Here is a 17,213-nt window from a genome sequence, read left to right as displayed (position 1 = left end):
GGCTATAGAAACATTTTTATAGATATCTCTCCTTAAGCAAGGGTTGGGGGGGGAAGCAAAAATAACTGTTGGTGGGGTGCCTGGGTGGCTCTGTCAGTTAAGCATCTGATTTCGGCTCAGGTAATGATCTAACCTTTTGTGGGTTTGAGCCCTGTGTCGGGCTCTGTGCTGACAGCTCAGAGCCTGGAGCCTGTACCAGATTCTGTGTCTTCCTCTCTCTGCCCCTTCCCTGCTCATTCTCTCTCTCCCTTTCCTCCTTTCTCTCTCTCTCAAAAATAAATATTTAAAAAAATAAAAAAATAAAATAAAGTATGGTGGCTGCTAGTGTCCTCACACAGGGTAGCCATCCTGCCACAACTGAGTCAGCCTGCTTTGAAACATATGCCACTGGTCTCTGACAAAGTCCAGATTCCTAGGTGAGAACACCCAAGGCCACCCCATTCTTCTCATGTATGATCAGGTTGAAATCTAGTAGTATATCTGAGAATCCCAAGGCTGGTGCCTCCATGAGTTTTGTCTTTATAGTTTTGAATGTCTTTTCTTGATTAGAGCCCCAGAAAAGGGGTGCTCTCTCTTCTCCCTTTAGTGCCTTGTATGGAGAATCTGGATCCAGATTTGACAGAATCCTGCTGCTCTCATGAACTCTCAGATCTGCCGGTGGGTAGTGGGAACAGGAATGGCACAGACTACCTGTTTCCTTTTGACTCCCAGCATCCGTTTACCTTGGGTAATTTTGAATCTCTAATATTTAACTTTCTGTTGGCAAATTTGTGCCTTTTTCTTTGACACCAGGTATCCTGCCTCTGCTAGTTGCCTGAGTAAGGTCCTGGTCCTCTCCCAGCACTGGGTCCACACAGGACTGGCTGGCAGAAGATCATCCATATATTGGAGAAGGATGCATCCTAGGTCCCATCCTGAACACAGACTGAATCAGGTGTTAGTGCCCCACTGAATACAGTTGATGAATTTCTGAATCCTTGAAGGTGTCTAGTCCAAGTGAACTGTTCCTTTGCCCTTGTGATAGGGTTTTCCCATTCAAAGGCAAATAGTGGTTGACTATTAGCATTAGCTGGAGACTGAAGGAGGCATCCTTTAAATCTAGACATGTGAACCATACTGCTTCTGAGGGTATGAGTCCCAGTAGTGTATGGGTTAAGCAGTGCTGAAGGCAGCATAATGACTGCTTCATTAATGGGTCATAGGTCCTGCACAGGGCAGTAATCATTTGTCCCAGGCTTTTTCATGGGCAGCAGAGGAGTATTCCAAAGGGACTAGAATTACTTTAGAAGTCTCCATTTGAGTAGCCTGTCCAAGTGAGTCTGGATCCCCAGGTATGCCTCCTGTATAGTACCATATATTGGAGTATTGTGACAAGTTGGGATCCAGGCTTTAGGTAAATTAATATTGGGGGTGTTTTTTTGTTTTTGTTTTTGTTTTTTATTTTGCCAGACCAGGGGATTTCCTTCAGCCCAAACTGAAGGGAATTTAGCTTCTAGTTTGGGGGCCAAAGTTGGTTCATCAGGAGGGGAAGTATATTATCTCCATTCCTCTGTCCTGATGGAATCATCAGGGACAAATCATGGGTTGGGCCTTTTCATTTAGGTGCAATTGCATCTGCCCAACTGAAGTGAAGGCTATTGCTGTGCCCACCTTGGCTAGGAGTTCTCTATGTAACAGTGACACTGGGCAGTCAGGTAAGAAACAGGAATTTATGAACTACTTGGTGACCCCCAGCTGGCATGTCAGGTACCAGAAAATGGCCTTCAGGTTTGCATCCCAGTGGTTCCTATGATGGTGATTTCTTGAGCCAACACAGGTGTCACCTTGTGTGTCACCACACAGTGTTTGGTCTCAGTGTTAACCATGAAGTCTATTGTTTGGCCCCCACCTTCATTTTGACCATGGGCTCATGGGGCCTACTTGGATAAAGCCCCATCTTTCTAATCAGAGTCCACTCATGCCAGTCTAATCAAGTCAGCCTCGGGTGACTCTGGTTGGTAGCAGCTGGGTGGAGTGGAGGTTTTTGGTTTCCCTTTTTTGGTGGTTGGGTCATTCATTTTTCCAGTGCCCAAATTCTTTGTGGGAGGCCCATTGATCTCATCCCAGTGGCGCACTTCTTTGTTCTTGCATCCCTTGTGGTTTCTGTGAGGGCCCTTCTGCCTTGCTCCAAGGCAGCGGCCAGGAAAGCTGCCTTTTCTATCATTCTTCAGTCTACCTCCTTTCTGGCAGCCTGATCCCAGTTTACAAAAACGTTGTTGGCAATTTCCAAAATCCAGTGGTGTTTTTTCCAGCAAATCCTTCCAATTTTTGGAGCGTCTGTCAAATGTCACTTTCAGCTTGTCCCACAAAGGCAGCATGGAACATGCAGCGATTTTCAGGAGCTTCTGGGTCGAATGGAGTGCAAACTCTGAAGGCTTCACATAATCTTTCACAAAAGTCAGCTGGACTCTCTTCTGGCTTTTGTAGGACCTCAGATAACTCTGCTATGTTGGTGGTCTTTTTGGCCCCTGCTTTTATCCCTTGGAAGAAGGTGAGTAGTCATCTTCCTAATCTGACCCTTCCTACCTCTGTGTTGGCATCTCAATGGGGTTCCTCTTCAGGCATAGCCTCCTGCATTCAAGTCTCAAAGTCTAGATTCCCATCTGGTGCTATATTCCCATCTGGTGTCTGGAGCTATTTTTCTGGCTTCAGTGACAATTCGTCAGTGCTCTTCCATGTTAAAAACGCTAAGTAGAAGCTGCTCACAGTTGACCCAGGCAGGGAGGTGAGTCTGGATTATGGATTTTAGTAGATCTATCATCACCTGTGGCTTCTCAGAATAGGGCAGCATGTGTTGTTACCAGTTAAGGAGGTCAGAGGTGGGGACCATTTGGTTGTAGAAAACCAATCCACCCTCTTGTAGGGTCCCATTGGGGCCTATTCTCTGGGGACCCCTAGACTCCCACAATGGCATCTGTATTGACGTTGGAGGCCTTGGATCTTGAGCCGCAGACCTAAGGCACCTTCCTACTGGTTCAGGTGTTCCTAGTTGGGGTGGAATGGCTGCTGCTGGAGTAGAGACTGACAGAGGTAGATCATAAGACAGGCGAAGTTCCCCTCCCTCGACTGATGGGGTGCTGGAAGCATATGGGGATGGAAATGGAGGGACTTCTTCTGAAGTTTCTTGGAGGATGGGGAGCTGTTTTTTTTTGTTGTTGTTGAGAAGTCTTCTCAGCCCGTGCCAAGTCCCTACATTGTGCCTTAGTATTAATGCAGAACTGGACCCAAGGAGACTTGACTTAGGCTATTTCCAGCCTTTGATCAATGTATGGAAATTGATCTGGGTGGTCAGAGTCTCCACTAACTACTTTATAAATAGCTTGGACTGTGGGGACATCTAGGGTTTCCTGAGGGGACCAGTCTACACTAAACATGGGCCATTCTAACTCTCAGAGATTGTGTAACTTCCCAGGGGATGATATGACTCCCAGAGTCACCTGAAAATCCCTTTTTAAAGTTCTTAATCATACATTCCAAAACAGTTGGTTTTTGAGGAATTTCCCCCCATCATGGCATTCTAGATAGATCCCTACTTGAGCTGTATTCTGCCTTGAGCTGTATGAGGCGATTCTGCCTTGAGCTGTATGAGGTCATCACAGAATGAGGACCCACTCAGGCTCTGTAGCTGAGCCTGCAGAACACAGGCACTCACACACACATTCAGACAGATTGCAGACTTCCGCCCAGGACTTCCCTGTGCTATGTGGCCACTGTGTTGCCCAGGAGGTGATCAGACTCCCCTTCTGCCTCTAGGGTTGGTCCGAACTCTGTCCTGTGTTCCCAGAGACACTTATCAGATCCGACATCCCACCCTGGTAGAATTTTTTGATTCCCCTGGAGTCCTTCCAAGAGCAGCAGTGAAAGGGCGGGCCTACGCCGGCCGACTCCATCTTGTTCTGTGTCCTTCACCTTGACCACACCTCCTCCCCTTGAGTAACCCCCCCCCTCACCTGTCTAACAGGACTCGGACCCTTCCCCAGCCAATCGGCTGAGGCCACAGCCGTTACCTCACCAACTGCCCCTGGGCCCCAATAAAACCTTTGTCCTTTTGAAACTCGCTCTCTCCCTGGTATCTCACCGCTGCGTCGGTGCAGGTAGGGGATTGAGCTCGAGCTAGCTCGAATAAAGGTTCTTTTGCTTTTGCATCGGACTCGGCTCCCTAGTGGTCTTTGGGGATCACGAATTCTGGGCATAACATTTGGGGGCTCGTCCGGGATCCCCAAGACCCCTGAGGGACCCCCGACCCAGAGAGCCTGACTGGCCACGGTTAGTGTCTGTTTGTTTGTTCTGTCTTTTCTGTGTGAGCTCACTTCTGGAGTTCTGGTAGTGCCCGACGCGGTCTAAGTGGACGCACTGGAGGACCACGGGCCGGGAGTTTCGGAAGACGTTCCGATTCTCCCTTCTGGAGGGACGTGGAATCCCCTCAAAGGTCTGAGACGAGGCGGGTCGCTCCCGCTGGTCGGTGTGAGGCCGTCGTCTTTGGAGGGACGTGGAATCCCCTCATCGGTTTTGGAGGGACGTGGAATCCCCTCAAATGTCTAAGCTAGCTTTCAGTTTTGCTTCCATGGAGTTGGAAGATTTTCTAGGGGCCCTCTGTTTGTCTGTTTTTGTGTTTCTCTGTTTTGTTCTGTGGACTTACTGGACGGACGTTATGGGACAGACTCAGACTACTCCTCTAAGTATTATGATTGATCACTTTAAGGATGTGAGGGGAAGAGCTAACAACCTCAGTGTGGAAGTCCGAAAGGGTCGGTGGCAGTTTTTTTGTTCTAGCGAGTGGCCAACTTTCAATGTCGGATGGCCACCAGAGGGGACCTTCGACCTCCCTACCATCCACCGAGTCAGGAGTATCATCTCTCAGCCTAAGACGGGCCATCTTGATCAGCTCCCTTACATTATCACTTGGCAGGACCTTGTGGAAGACCCACCCTCTTGGCTTAAACCCTTCCTAGCCCCGCTCCCTCCGGAGCCAAAACCCATTCTTGCTTTGCAGGGGACAAAGAAGAAGAAAAGTCTTATCCAGCCTTCAGCACCCCTCTACCCTGTCTAACAGGGGGGTACTGAAGAAGAATTAATTTTTCCTCCCTCGTATAACCCCTCTAGGATGCTGGAAGAACACCATCCTCCCCCTCCGGGGGAGGCAGACGCTGTTCCGAGAGCGGGAGGCGGAAACGCTCCAGTGGGAAGCCCGCCCTTCACCAGACAAAGGGCTCAGAGGGAGCAATCCGCCTCCGCCGCCGACTCCACTATTCTGCCCCTGCGAGCCACCGGACCCCCAGACGCGGAGGGGAACCAGCCCCATCACTATTGGCCTTTCGCCACTAGTGACCTCTACAATTGGAAAGCTCAGAATCCTAAGTTTTCCGAGAAACCGGCAGGGCTTATTGATTTATTAGACTCTGTTCTTTTTACCCATCAGCCCACGTGGGACGATTGCCAGCAGCTTTTGCAGGTCCTGTTCACGACTGAAGAAAGAGAAAGAATCCTCAATCAGGCCCGAAAACTAGTTCCGGGTGCAGATGGGAATCCCACCACCAACCAGGCTCAGATAGATGCCTCCTTCCCCTTAACTCGGCCCCAGTGGGATTTCAACACGGCAGAAGGTAAGGAGAGGCTCCGGGTCTACCGCCAGACTCTAATGGGGGGTCTCCGAATGGCTGCTAGAAAGCCAACCAATTTGGCCAAGGTAGGAAATGTACAACAGGGAAAAGATGAATCTCCGGCTGCCTTTTTAGGATGGATCATGGAGGCATTCTGTACCTATACCCCCATGGATCCAGAGGCTCCGGAAAGCAAGGCAGCTGTTATCATAGCCTTTGTAAACCAATCGGCCATAGACATTAGGAGAAAATTACAGAAAATAGATAGACTAGGAGAAAAAAGTCTGCAGGACTTACTGGTGGTAGCCGAAAAGGTATATAATAACCGGGAGCTTCCTGAGGACAAGCAGGCTCGCGCCATGGCGGCTGCCAGCAGTAAGCAGACTCGAGACCTGGCGAGAATACTACTAGCTACCACTGCTGACTCCCCTGAGGAACGAGACCGCCGTCTCTGGCAGCTGGCAGACGACGCAAGAAAAGGTAAAAGAACCGCCAAGGGGGGGAAGCAGAGGCTGCAGAAGGATCAGTGCGCATACTGCAAGGAGATAGGGCATTGGGCCCGAGATTGTCTGAAAAGGGCCGGTGGGAAAGGAAGCAAGACTGATCGAGTAAAAGTCCTAGAGCTAGATGAACTAAGTGATTAGGGGAGTCGGGGTTCGGACCCTCTCCCCGAACCCAGGGTAACTCTTAAAGTGAAGGGGACCCCTGTTGACTTCCTTGTCGACACCGGAGCACAACATTCGGTCCTCCGCACCCCACAAGGAAAACTAGCCAGCAAGAAGTCCTGGGTACAAGGGGCAACTGGTATGAGCCAGTATTCATGGACTACCCGAAGAACAGTAGATTTGGGAACGGGCCGGGTATCCCACTCCTTTATGGTAATACCAGAATGCCCCTACCCGCTGTTAGGACGGGACTTACTGACCAAGATTGGAGCTCAGATAACTTTCAGACAAGGGGGGCCTCAGGTCACCGATGGCAAGGGCCACCCCATCCAGGTCCTGACCATGAAACTGGAGGATGAATACCTCCTCCACCAGGAGGCGCTCCCGAGAGAGGATAATATAGACAGATGGCTACAAGAATTCCCCTCGGTTTGGGCAGAGACTGGGGGGGGGATGGGACTAGCCGCTCATAGGACCCCAGTCCTGGTAGAGCTCAAGCCAGGAGAGAGTCCGGTAAGGATCAAACAATACCCCATGTCACAGGAGGCCCGGAAGGGGATCCAGCCACACATCCGGAGACTACGAAGCCTAGGGGTACTAGTTCCTTGCCAGTCTGCCTGGAACACCCCCTTATTGCCGGTCAAAAAGCCTCACACAAATGACTACCGACCGGTACAAGACCTCCGGGAAGTAAATAAGAGGGTCGCGGACATACACCCAACTGTTCCCAACCCATATACTCTCTTGAGCTCCTTGGCGCCCTCCAGGGTCTGGTATACTGTACTAGATTTAAAGGACGCCTTCTTCAGTCTGCCGCTGGCACCCCAGAGCCAACCCCTGTTCGCCTTCGAGTGGCATGATCCGGAGGAGGGCTACAGTGGGCAACTCACCTGGACACGGCTACCTCAGGGATTCAAAAATTCACCCACCATCTTCGACGAGGCACTACACGAGGACCTGGGTGAGTACAAAAGGGAGCACCCTGGCCTCACCCTCCTACAGTACGTAGATGACATCCTGATTGCTGCTGACACGGCCAAAGACTGTGAGCGAGGGACCCAGGACCTGCTGGCTACCCTGGGGGCTTTAGGGTACCGGGCATCCGCGAAGAAGGCTCAGATATGCAGGGAGAGGGTAAGTTACCTGGGATATATCCTGGAGGGCAGACAGCGGCGGTTATCAGATGCCAGAAAAGAAACTGTCCTAAAGATCCCTACTCCCACCTCCCGAAGAGAAGTGAGGGAATTCCTAGGATCAGCCAGCTACTGCCGCCTCTGGGTTCCAGGTTTTGCTGAGATCGCCAGGCCCCTATATGAAGCTACCAAAGAGGGGAAAACATTTAAATGGACTGAAAAAGAAGAAATTGCCTTTAATCAGTTAAAAAAGGCCCTCCTAAGTGCCCCAGCCCTGGGCCTACCAGACATTATGAAACCCTTCCACCTCTTTGTAGACGAACATAAGGGAATAGCAAAAGGGGTTCTAACTCAAGCCTTAGGCCCCTGGAACCGCCCAGTGGCTTACCTGTCTAAGAAACTAGACCCAGTGGCTGCCGGCTGGCCGCCATGCCTAAGAATTATTGCGGCGACAGCACTCCTAGTCAAGGATGCAGACAAACTGACCCTAGGACAGGAGATCTGGATCACAACCCCACACGCCATTGAAGGGGTCCTGAAACAGCCTCCTGATAGATGGATGAGCAATACACGTGTGACTCATTACCAGAGCCTCCTACTCAACCCTCCACGAGTGCGGTTCCACCCCAGTGCAGCCCTCAATCCTGCAACCCTGCTGCCCGACCCTGACCTAGGTGCTCCACTACATGACTGTGCGGGAATCCTGGAACAAGTACATGGATTCCGGATGGACCTGACCGACCAGCCCCTCCCCGATGCCGAGGCTACTTGGTTCACTGATGGCAGCAGCTTTGTGCGAGATGGACACAGGTATGCGGGTGCAGCGGTGGTCACCGAAATGGACACCGTATGGGCGGAGGCTCTACCCTCCGGAACGTCAGCCCAGCGAGCGGAGCTCATAGCCCTCACCAAGGCGCTGATGCTGGGAGCTGGAAAACGGCTTAACATCTACACAGACAGCCGTTATGCATTTGCCACAGCTCATATTCATGGGGCAATTTATCAGGAGAGGGGGTTACTGACGGCAGAAGGACGGACTATAAAAAATAAGCAGGAGATACTTAACCTGCTTACGGCCTTATGGCTTCCTGCCAAGCTAGCCATTATCCACTGCCAAGGGCACCAAAAAGCTGATAACCCAGTAGCTAGAGGTAATCGAAAGGCTGACCAGGCAGCCAAGGCAGTAGCCCTTACTCCAGTCCCCACCATGACCATACAACTACCAGACCCGGGAGACCCAGTTTTACCAGACCAGCCCAAATACTCCCAGGAGGAGTTACAGCAGATCAAGAAACTCCCCATGGCCCAGGAGATAAAGGGATGGTGGTATACACCTAACAAGGAGCTCGTGCTGCCAGACCGGCTCGGAGTCTCAATATTAGAGCACATGCATCGGTCTACTCACATGGGGGCCCAAAAATTAAAAGACTTAATCCGACATGCCGGAATCAAGATTCACCAACAGGACACCAAAATAGAGCAAGTTGTATCTGCCTGCAAGACCTGCCAACTCACCAACGCGAAAGCCACATCAAATAAAAAAGGAACCAGGCTCAGAGGCACCAGACCGGGAGCCCAATGGGAAGTCGACTTCACTGAAGTCAAACCAGGAAAGTATGGTTATAAATATCTTTTAGTATTTACAGACACCTTCTCTGGCTGGGTGGAGGCATACCCAACCAAGCATGAAACGGCTCAGACGGTGGCTAAGAAGCTACTAGAAGACATCTTACCCAGGTATGGTTTTCCTGCCATGGTAGGATCAGACAATGGACCAGCTTTTATCTCTCAGGTAACACAGGCAGTAGCCAAGGCGGTGGGGGCAAACTGGAAATTACATTGTGCTTATAGGCCCCAGAGCTCAGGACAGGTAGAAAGAATGAATAGAACCCTAAAAGAGACCCTTACCAAATTAACCATGGAGACTGGCGGGGACTGGGTGACTCTCCTACCGTACGCCCTTTACCGGGTTAGAAACACTCCTTACACTCTGGGTTTTACTCCCTACGAGATCATGTTTGGCAGGCCACCCCCTGTTATTCCCAGCCTTCGAGCTGAACTTCTTGCAGAGTTTAAAGATCAAGAACTTTTTCTTTCCTTGAGAGGGCTCCAGAGGGCGCACGAGGACATTTGGCCGCGCCTCCGTGCCATCTACGAGGCTGGCCAGACCCTGACACCTCATCAGTACAAGCCGGGAGACTGGGTCTATGTCAAGAGGCACCACCGAGAGACTCTCGAGCCGCGCTGGAAGGGACCCTACATTGTAGTGCTGACAACCCCCACCGCTCTCAAAGTAGACGGCATCGCGACCTGGGTCCATCACACCCACGTTCAGCCAGCGGACCCCTCCTCGATCCGGAAGGACTTCGTCACGCGATGGGCCATCAGTCGGGACCAACACAACCCGCTCAAGCTCAAGCTCAAGCTACAGCACATTCGACCCACCTAATATTGGTAACTCTGTTAACTCTGCTTGTCATTGCTCATGCTACCGGGAGTCCCCACACCCCCCAAAACATCACCTGGCAGATCATAGATACCAGCTCAGGGACAATACTTAATTAGACCTCCCAGAGCCACCCCAGGGACACATGCTTCCCAGAACCTGGCGTAAACTTCTAAACTCTGTTCCCCTTGTCACCATAAATGCAGCCGGACCCATGATTGGGTCCGTAAGTTACATGACAAGGGGGGAATGAAAGGGCGGGCCTACGCCGGCCGACTCCATCTTGTTCTGTGTCCTTCACCTTGACCACACCTCCTCCCCTTGAGTAACCCCCCCCCTCACCTGTCTAACAGGACTCGGACCCTTCCCCAGCCAATGGCTGAGGCCACAGCCGTTACCTCACCAACTGCCCCTGGGCCCCAATAAAACCTTTGTCCTTTTGAAACTCGCTCTCTCCCTGGTATCTCACCGCTGCGTCGGTGCAGGTAGGGGATTGAGCTCGAGCTAGCTCGAATAAAGGTTCTTTTGCTTTTGCATCGGACTCGGCTCCCTAGTGGTCTTTGGGGATCACGAATTCTGGGCATAACAGCAGCAGTCGACTATTGCCAGGCCAAGCGAGGGTCAGTGTCCAGTGAAATCACCAGTGGTGTACCTTCCTTTCCATTGCAGGGGCCTTTGAAGAGTGGCCTTTCTGCTGGCCTCCAACAATGGTGGCTCCAGGGGCCAGCACAGCTGTCGACTTTCCAGGCCCATGCAGCAAATACTCGGCACCCAGGAAGAGACAAGCCACACACACTCAGGGAATCAGAAAAGACTGTTGTTCCCTCCAAAGGCTGAGCCCCAAACCTTAGCCTCAACCTCCTTTTTTTATGGCTGGGATAGTAGAGGGTTGAGAGACAAAAGAAAAAGGGGAGGGGATTCGTATCAGTGGTGCTACACTGGTAGTTGGTGGACACAGGAGGCAAACAAGATTGCAGAAGTCAAAAGTATGCAAGGGGCGTATCCAGCCTCTGGCATCTGGCTGGCCCCTTTTATCTTGTTTTTACTAGCTTTTTTTCTCAATACAATTGATTTTACTACTCTTGTGCTTTAACTTCCATATTGGTTTTGTAAGTAATTAATCTACTTTTATTATATCTTGGCATTTATCTGTAAATTTTTTCCTTTCACAATTTTCTGTTTCCTGATTATGGCCTTTTTTATCCATTGAAAGAAATCTTTAACATTTCTTGTAGGGCTGGTTCAGTGAGAATGAATTCCTCAACTCTTTTTCTGCATCAAACTCTTTATCTCTCCCTGTATTTCTAATGATAGCATTGCTATAGAGTATTCTTGGTTTAAGATTTGTTCCTTTCAGCACTTTGAATATATCATGCCATTCCCTTATGGTATACGAAGTTTCTGCTGAAAAATATGGTAAGAGCCTCTAGTGTTTCCTTTGTGTGTAACTGTTATCTTTTCGCTTGCTTTGTTTAAAATTCTCTGTCACTACTTTTTGCCATTTCAATTATGTGTCTTGGGTGGATTTCCTTGAATTGATTTTGTTGGAGTTTATCTATACCTTCTGATCTGGATGTCTGTTTCCTTCTTTAGATTAGGGAAGTTTGCAGCTATAATTTCTTCAAATAAATTTGTAACTCCTTCTTTTTCTCTTCTTCTGGTATGCCTATAATGCTAATGTTATTATGCTTGATGCCTGTTCTTATTTTTTATCATTTTTATTTTTTGCTTTTTAGGTTGTTTGCTTTCCATTACCCTCTCTTCTAGGTTGATGGTTCGCTCTTCTGCCTCCTTTAATTTGCTATTAATTCCCTCATGTGTACTTTTTGTTTCAGTTATTGAGTTCTTCATCTCTGTTTAGTTATTTTTATGTTTTCTATCTCATTGTTTGGTGAGATCCTCCACTGTTTTCTCAAATCCACTGAGTCTCTTTATGCCCATTACTCTGAATGTTTTATCAGGTACGTTGCTTATCTCCATTTCACTTAGCTCTTTTCCTGTGCTTTTATCCTGTCCTTTCACTTGGGAAATATTCCTCTGTCTCCTCATTCTTCCTAACTCTCCATGTTTGCTTCTATGTATTAGGAAAGTCAGTTACACCTCCTGACCTAAAAGTAATATCCTTATCAAGAAGAGGTTCTTTGAGGCCCTGTAGTGTCATGGCTCCTGTTCACCCAATCCGGGTGCTTCAGTGGTGTCTCTCATGTGCCCTCATATGCCTTGGTGTTGTAGCTAAGCCATGTTTGCCTTTAGTGTAGTTGGTTGCAATGGCCTAAAAGGCCTAAATTGCCTGTTGTGGGTGCATAGGTAGAGTTGGGATCTGTGCTTTTGAGGGCTCAGTCTGATGCCATCACAGGCTTGTCATTAGGTATTGTGAGTAGTCATATCAGACACCTGCCCTCAACCAATTTTTCCAGGTTTGTGGTTGCACCTACCTACAGGGCTCTCTCTCTGTGTTGTCTTCTGAGTTTTTTATTGGTAGGTGGGACTGATAGATTATATACCTGGTCTTAATCTATTGTTGGGGCTACAGTTGCACTTATCAGAGAGAACTTTCTTTGCACTGCCAGCTATAATGTTTGGCTAAGGGGCTGCATTTGAGCAGCCCTATAATTACCTTCCCTTTACTTAGGGCAGAACTCACTTTGGAGTAGTCATGGTCACTGCTGCAGTTGCATGAAGAGTATGTCAGGGAAGGTACCACTTTGGAGGATGTCTTGGGAATAGGGCAGGTTGGGTGTGGTAGATCTGCAGTAATATACAGTGGGTAGGGCATGCAGTGTGAGCAAGCTAGGTAGTGGATGTTCACAGTAGTTCTAACAGGTGTCTTGTTATCTTGGCCAGGAGTGGTAGAGAGAAATGATGCCTACCAGCTCTTTCATTCTTCAAGAACTCACTTAAAGATCCCAGCCCCCCAGCACACATTCTGATATTAGTAAATAAATCTCTTTCATGTATACCATAGGTGCATTTCAAACTTCTCTTTCTATGCTATATCTTCGTGGGTTATTTGTAATGCTACCTCTTTAAGGGTGGGGACTCAGCTTCCTCTCACACTCTGATTCTTCATGGTCTAACACCACTAACTCTTAAAGTACCCAGACTTAAGCCATGGTAATTATAAAAACTTACATAGTTAAGCCACAGTTTTTCAAAGCAAAAACTCATCATCTTCCCAGTGCAGGTCCCCCATGCCTGTGGTGCCTGATGTGTGATTTGTACCACTCCCTCCTCTGTGTTTTTGGTGTTCTTCCCATTGTGATTATTATCACTGAGACTTTGGGTCCTCACCACATACCCACCCCTCCTACCTTTTCTCCTTTTACTTTTGACCTCTTCTGTATGATTAACTGGGGAAAGTCTGTTCTTCCATTCTCTGGGTCATTTTCAGAGTTAGTTGTATTGATAAGGCTGTTATCTGGGTATGTCCATGGAATGAAGTGAACTCATGACTCTGTTACTTCTCCATTCCTGGGAAATAGGAGTTCTCTTTTTTTTTTTCAGCTGAGAGATATGAGGGACTAGTCAGGGCTAGAAAAATAAACCCATCAACAGAGGTCTCTTGTTCATGCAACCTGCTTGTTTTGGCTTCCTTCACAGTCAAAGACAATGTAGAATCTAGGGAGGGGAACCAAGGAAAACCACACCCTTCTCCATTGAGACATATCTTCAAGCAGCATTGTTAGGAACAATAGATCCTAAGGTGCATTAGGTATATCAAATAGAACAAAGAATCTGAATATCAAACTGGCATTGGAATTGCAGCTGACCAGGTAGCCCAATACCTATGTGTTAAATATAAACAGAATCATTGCCTACTAAAATAAACAATTTTAAATAAGACCCAAAGACTCCTAATATAATTGTCAAAAGGTCCAGAATATGATTAAAAAATCACCGTGTCATGAACTAAGAAAATGACACCTAAGACAAGAAAGGATAACCACTGATACCAGGCAATGAGTAGAAAACTTCTTGACAAGATTTTTAAAGAAGACATTATTAAAATATTTTAATAGCACCATAAGGGAAGGGGGAAAATAGTTTTAAGCAGAGAGGGAGGCAAACCATAAGGGATTCTTATATACAGAAAACAAACCCAGGGTTGGTGAGAGGGTTGGGGGAGAAGGGAAAATGGGTGATGGGCATTTAGGCATTGAAGAGGGCACTTGTTGGGATGAGCACTGGGTGTTGTATGTAGGTGATGAATCATGGCAATCTACTCCTGAAGCCAAGAGCATACTGTATACACAGTATATTACCTAACTTAATAAATTATATTTTAAAAATAAATAAATAAAATAAAATAAAATAAAATAAAATTTTAATAGCAATTGCAAATTCTCATGAAACAAATGAAAAACAAAATCTCACCAAAGAAACAGAAGATATAAAAAGAATAAATAGAAATTATAAAGCCAAAAAATAAAATAACCCAAACAAATTATGGTTTATGAAGGATTTAGTAGTAGAGGATGAGGACAGAATACAGGATTAGACAACTTGGAAACAAAGAAACAAAAATACAATTAACTCAGTCTGAACAACACAGAGAAAATATAACAAAAAAAGTGAAAAAAAATCTTAGAAACATTATAGAAATAATTTTAAAAAGTCAACTTTTAACAGTCATTAGAATGTGAAAAAGAAAGAAGAAACATAGGGCTTGAAAAATCATTTGAAGAAATCATGCCTGAAAATTCCCCAAATTTGAGAAAAACACACAAACATAAAGATCCAAGGAGCTGAGTGATTCACAGCATAAATCAGATAAATAAACATCAAGCGTATTATAATTATACTTTTGAAAACTAAAGGTAAATATTAAATCTTGATAACAGCCAGAGAGTTATAAAACATCATCATAAGGGATCACCTACTCAAATGACAGTGGATTATAATCTGAGATAAGAGAAGAACAAGTGGAATAATACACTTCAAGTACTGAAAGAAAAGAAATATCACCTGCAAACTTTGTATCTGGCTAAATTATTCTTTGGTGAAAGATGACTAAGGGAATTTATTACCAACAGTCTTACTCTTACAGTTAAGGCTAAGGAAACAGTCAAACAGACAGAAAATGGTAAAAGAAGGAATTTTGAAGAATGCCAAAGGGAGGAGAAATAACGAAAAGCACAACAATGTGGATAACAACAATATGTTTTTCCATATGACCTTCTCAGATAATATTTGGTGGTTGAAAAAAATTATAACACAAGCTGATACTCAAATTTGTAGTATTTAAAATTAAGGAGGGAAAAAGACACTTTTATTTTTATTTTTATTTTTATTTTTTTTTGCTTTCAGCTCAGGGAAGACCAAGGTGCAACTGTCTTTGGTGGTCCTGAGCCCAAGTTAATCTGACACCAGCCTCCTCCACCATAGCGGCCTAAGTTTGACTGCTATGAGATCAGCTGTATACCTGAGGTACACTGGTGAGGACATCAGTGCCACATCTACCCTGACCCCAAAGACAGGTCCCCTGGAGCTTTCTCTAAAAAAGGTTGGTAATGACATTGCCAAGGCAACCGGTAATTGGAAGGGTCTGAGGATGACAGTGAAACTGACATTTGGACAGACCCAGATTGAAGTGATAACTTTTGCCTTTGCCCTGATTATCAAAGCGCTTGAGGAATCACCAAGAGAAAGAGAAGCAGGAAAACATTAATCAAATGGAAATATCACTTTTGATGAGATTGCCCAACAGATACAGCACCAATCTTAAGCCAGAGAACTCTCTAGAACCATTAAAGAGATACTGGAGAGTGCCCATTCTGTGGGCTGCAATATTGATGGCCGCCAACCCCTTGATGTCATAGATGACATCAATAATGGTGCAGTGGAATGCCCAGCTAGTTAAAAAGTACAAAGGAAGGTTGCCTCTGTCACTCAGTTGGTTAAACATTGGCTCAAGTCATGATCTCATGGTTGGTGAGTTCAAGCTGGGCATCAGGATCTTGCTGCCAACATGGGGCCCACTTTGGGTCCTCTGTCCCCCTCTCTCTCTCTGCCCCTCTCCTGCTCATGTGCATGTGCTGTCTCTGTCTGTCTCTCAAATATAAATAAAACATTAAAAAAAGAACTACAAAGGGAAATATTTCAACAAAGAACCATATGACACATACACACACGCAAAAAGATTTAAATGTAATGAGGTTGACACACTTGTTTGGAAGATAAAACTCTACAAAAACTATACAAAAAGATACACTTTAAAAAACACCATAAATATATTAAAGTGGAAGACTTTAAAAATCCTAAAATGGACTCATTCTGAAACAGTCATAATATGGATATTGGTTTGTTGGATGTTGTCTCATAATTCATGTAGTGCCCTTTACTCTTTTTTATTCATTCTAATTTCTTTATTCTGTTTCACTGGATGATATCAAGAATCCTGTTGTCAAGTTCAAAAAGTCTTTCTTCTTCTTGAATCAAGCATGCTGTTTAAGCTATCCATTCCAATTTTTTCATTTCATTTATTATATTTTTCAGTTCCAGAATGTTTGCTTAGTTCCTTTTTTATGACATATATCTTTGTGAATATCAGATTTTTAAATGTTTATTGAATTATCTGTGTTCCCTTGAATCTTACTGAGCTTTCTTGAGATAATTATTTTGAATAGTTTTTTAGAACACCCACAGATATTTGTGGTCAATTACTGCAAAATTATTGTGTTTCTTTGGTTGTATCGTGTTTTCTTGCTTCATGTTTCTGAACAGTTGGCACTAATTTTTGCCCATTTGGGGTCACAGTTACCTCTTCCAGCCTTTTTGGACTGGCTTCAGTGGAAAAAGAATTTCACTGGGAGGTTGTTGAAAGATGGCTAGTTGGGTTTGATGGAGCAATTTTGGTTCTAGGGAAGGCACATGGGTATAGCCTCCATGGAGCTCTTTCAGGTAGATAACCAGTAGAAGTCTTCTGTGGCTGAGACTGTAGAAGTCCTGCTGCTCACAGTAAACAGTAGAGCTATTGGGATCCTCACATAGGGAAACTGCTGGATAACTTTTGTTCTCCTGCTTTGTCCATGGAAGGAAAGCCTAGTCAAGGATATTCCCCTTGGTGTCTTGTCTGGCATGCTTGTACACAAAGTAGTAATGGAGCAGGGGTCATGGGATTAGGCATATACAGAATGCCATACTGCATGGGTCCTGGTTACAGGTGCACTTGTTGCAGCTATGACACTGGTCTCTGAAATACAAGTGTGTGCAGATCTCCCATGGAACTAGGACCTGAATCTCAAGAACTCACTGCAATGATTCTAATCCATGGAGGGGAATACAGCAGTGTTACAGGTCATGGGATGGCAAAGTTCAGTGTTGGCTTGGG

General features: G+C 46.3%; 1 pseudogene; it reads left to right on the top strand.

Annotated features, from left to right (window-relative positions):
* Positions 1 to 2,362: 2,362 nt before the first annotated feature.
* Positions 2,363 to 15,743, top strand: LOC122212684 (annotated as a pseudogene).
* The last annotated feature ends 1,470 nt before the right edge of the window (positions 15,744 to 17,213 follow it).

The sequence above is a fragment of the Panthera leo genome, chromosome Y (genome assembly GCF_018350215.1).
Source record: "Panthera leo isolate Ple1 chromosome Y, P.leo_Ple1_pat1.1, whole genome shotgun sequence".
In the NCBI taxonomy this organism is placed as follows: Eukaryota; Metazoa; Chordata; class Mammalia; order Carnivora; family Felidae; genus Panthera; species Panthera leo.
The sequence above is the reverse complement of the archived record's forward strand: the minus strand, read 5'-3'. Positions and strand labels throughout refer to the sequence as shown.